Raw genomic sequence first — 3,957 nt, forward strand, 5'->3', positions numbered from 1 at the left:
CAGAACAACGCGATATTCTGAGGGAGCGAGACCACACTCACATCACCTTGCTAGTACATCGTTATCATTGTTCGATCTCATTGTTATTGCTGTTACTCCCTCCCTGAGCCTAACTTATCAACGGAACCTCACCACAGGAAGCATGTGAAAGCATGACACACCACCCCAGCAGGAGTCAACACCGTGTACACAAGGTTTGGTTCTACCCGCAGTTTCCGGCCTCCACGGGGGGCCTGGAACGAAGCCCCCGCGGGTAAGACGGGATTATGCACATCCCTGCGAGCACACATCTCCCACAGTGTGCACACAGACACACACAGACACGGCGGGAGCTCTAACTATGTGCTGCGCCCACCAATTCAGTGCCTCACCCCCTGCCCAGCACGCACTCCCTGTGCCCCCCGTGCTGGGCTGTGGAGCCAGCCCGGCCACTGCCCTTCCTCGGCGACACCGAATCACCAGGACACCTCACAGGCAGAAGCCAGGCCCATGAAGATCTGAGCAGGTGCAGAAAAACAGGCCAACGGGACGAAGGAACACAGCCACTGTGGAAGCAGGCAGGCTGCTCCCAAAAGCTCAGCAGGGACCCGGGAGGCAGAGGCCTGGGGGGCTGGTGGGCCCGGGGAGGTGTCCGCGCCCCGTCCTGCCACATCGAGGAACCCCGATCCCGACTCAGCTGGCGGAAGTGGCCGCTCAGGCTCTGGGGCCCACATGCCCCGGCCAAATTTTTTTCTTTGTTTTTTTAACCTCATCTGAAGATATTTTCCCATTGATTTTTAGAGAGAGTGTAAGGGAGAGGGACAGGGAGAGAAACATCGATGTGAGAGACACTGACTGGTTACCCTCACACATGCCCTGACCAGGGCCAGGGATCGAGCCTGGAATTGAGGCCCCTGCCCTTGACCGGAATTGAACCCAGGACCCTTCCTTCAGTAGCAGGCCGATGCTCTCTCCAATGAGCCAATTTGGCTAGGGCCCCAGCCAGACTCCATCCCTCACCGCCCCATTCACCCGTCATGCTGGACGAGCTGCCGGGGACCTGCCTGCTCTCAGAGGTAATTGAGTGTGTTTGTGTCATTTGTCAGGATTACTCCGGGTGAGGAGGCCACGGCTGCCCTGTCCATCATCAGTGGGAGACGCTGTCGGCCAGCCGGGCTCCCCGGAGGGACTGACCGCCCCCCATGCCCAGCCCAGGGTGAGCTGTCTGTTACCAGCCTCTCTTGACGAGAAACAACACAACTTTAGGAAATGTCGCTGCGGTTGTCCTGTGTAATGACATTTCTTTCTCTGAGCCCCTCGAGAACATTCAAACTCGAGCGTGACAACCTGGAGGTTTTTTAGTATCCACCCCACCAACGGCGGGTGAAGACGACGAAGTAGGACAATGCTCGCAGGAGGACTTGGAAAAGCAGCCACCACCTCCCGGGCCACAGACAGAGCTCCAGTCCCGGACCACACCCCCCCCAGGACAGGTCACCGGAGGCCCAGGCTTCCTCAGGTTGCACGGACCTCACCCGGCATCTCAGGCAGGCCTCCGGGGACAGAGGGGCCCCGGCGGCCCCGGATGCCGGCTCCTGCTCCTCTGTGAGTTGACTTTGGTCCTCTCATCTGCCTCCCCTGCTGGGGTGCAGTCTCCGTGAGAGAAGCCTGTTTCTCATCAGTGCGAGCAGCCCCTGCACATACACCGAGACTCACACACGCGTGCACGTGGCCTGCACACGGCCGTCTGATCAGCCTGGACGCCGGCCAGTGGAACTGGGTCACCAGCAAGGCCAGGGAGAGCTCGTTAGGATGCTGTTGTGCCTCTGGTGTCTTCCAAGGACGGAACAGGCTGTCCGAGACTGCAGGTCCCCCCTCGACACGTAACAGGTGTGCGGCTTCAGGATGAAAAATGAACGTGGGCAAAGGAACCATGCAAACTCCGTCTGGCCGGGAAGAGAGCTCTTTTCCTCAGTGAGCATGCGCACATGCACACACACACACATGCAGACACACACACACACACGTACACACACAGATACATAGACACACACATAGATACACATAGGTACACACACAGATACACACACGTAGACACACAGATACACACATAGATACACACACAGATACACACAGAGACACACAGATACACAGACACACACAGAGATACACGCAGACACACACAGAGATACACACACAGACACACACAGATACACACGCAGACACACACGCAGACACAAGATACACAGACACACACTCAACAGACACAGACTCAAAAGACACACAGATACACACAAACACAGGCACACACACACAAAGAAACACACACACTCAACACACACATGCATACATACCACACACATTCCTACAAACCATACTCACACACCACCACTCACATGCACACGCACCCCTGCAGTGACTCATGGGAAAGCATGACGCTCCATCCCAGCAGGCGAGGATGAGCTCCTGTCACTCGCCGAGGCCCCAGCTCAGTGTCCTGAATGCCCTTCCCCTCCCCCCCATGAACAGAATGTCGTTTCTGTGACGATTTGTGCCCATGGTCCCTTCAGGCACAAAACAGATGGCCTGGGAATCTGACCATCACAAGCAAAAGCAAACCTTGTATTTCAAATAAATCGCCACAGACAGCCGCTTGGAAAATCTGCAACAACTGCTCGACCAGCGGCCAGAGCCCGGGTCTCCGCGGGGTCGGGGAGCGATCAGCGCACTCGGGGCGGCCCACCGCCCACGGCAGGAAGGGGCAGAGGCCAGCTGCTCGCGCTGCGCTTTGGGTCTGGGGCAAGTCACTGAGAACGCTCCATGCCTTGATGCTGCGGATCTGCAATGGGGGGCGGGTGGGGGGGGGCTGCTGTCCCCTCTTGGGGTGCTGTGAGAACTCCATGGCAATGTGTGTCTGTGGCAAACAGAGAGCACCCAGCAACTGCAGCTTCAATTGCAATAACAGGAATAATGTTACACCCGTCAGCCTTCCCACCCAAGTGCACCGATAGGCTAATGCCGGGACCCAGCGGGCAGTGCCCGAGGAGGGAAATGTGTCATTGTACTGACTTTTAAGTCATTTACATTTAAATGTAAAAAATGATACTTGGTTCAATTTTGGAAACAACTATTTGAACAACTTGGGTCTGTAAATCTTCCTTTCTATGGTCGATGGTATTAAACGTATATTAAATACAGATCAAGTACCTCTGATGAAAATGGAGCACCTGGCCAGGCCGGTGTGGGTCAGTGGTTGAGCGTCGACCTATGAACCAGGAGGTCACAGTTCGATTCCCAGTCAGGGCACATGCCCAGGTTGCGGGCTCGATCCCCAGTGCGGGGCGTGCAGGAGGCAGCCGATCCATGATTCTCTCTCATCATTGATGCTTCTCTTTCTCTCTCTCTCTCTCCCTCTCCCTTCCTCTCTGAAATCAATAAAAATACATTTTTTAAAAAAGAAAGAAAAAGAAAAGGGGCACCCAGACTTACATGGGCTGTGAGTGTAAAACTGCGTTTCAGAGACTTGGCTTGGAAAACACAAGATGACGGATACATTAGCCATTTTTAGATGGAAGTCATGTCACGATGATACCTCAGATAAAACGCATTATTAAAATTAACCTCAGCAATGATCCTGTGCTTGTGTTTAACCGCGGCCTCCGGAACATCTTAAGCGGCAGATGTGGCTCGCGCCCGGCTGCTATCGGCGGCGCGGTCTGGAGCGCGCCAGGAGGCAGATGTCACAGACCTCGAGTGCCATCGCTCACTCTGATGGCCTGGTGCTCAGCACTGAAGGCAGAAGCCAGGCCCCGCTGTCTCCAATCAGACCCGCCATCGCACGTCTGTGACTTCGGCATTTATCACTGCCGCTAGCCAGGAGTCGAGGCACAGACATAACCTATGGGAGCAGGACCAGCTAGGACAGCGGTCCCAGCTGCCTGCAAGAGAGGCGGCCAGCCTGGTGGGCTGTCTCCACGA

General features: G+C 55.7%; 2 protein-coding genes across 2 annotated transcripts in view; one reads left to right on the forward strand and one right to left on the reverse strand.

Annotated features, from left to right (window-relative positions):
* Positions 1–3,957, forward strand: part of FAM196A (family with sequence similarity 196 member A) — a 52,829-nt gene that overhangs the window by 45,268 nt on the left and 3,604 nt on the right. The gene's annotated exons all lie outside the window — the stretch shown is intronic.
* Positions 1–3,957, reverse strand: part of LOC102416933 (dedicator of cytokinesis protein 1) — a 110,922-nt gene that overhangs the window by 940 nt on the left and 106,025 nt on the right. The gene's annotated exons all lie outside the window — the stretch shown is intronic.

The sequence above is a fragment of the Myotis lucifugus genome, unplaced genomic scaffold, assembly GCF_000147115.1.
Source record: "Myotis lucifugus unplaced genomic scaffold, Myoluc2.0 scaffold_599, whole genome shotgun sequence".
Classification (NCBI taxonomy): domain Eukaryota; kingdom Metazoa; phylum Chordata; class Mammalia; order Chiroptera; family Vespertilionidae; genus Myotis; species Myotis lucifugus.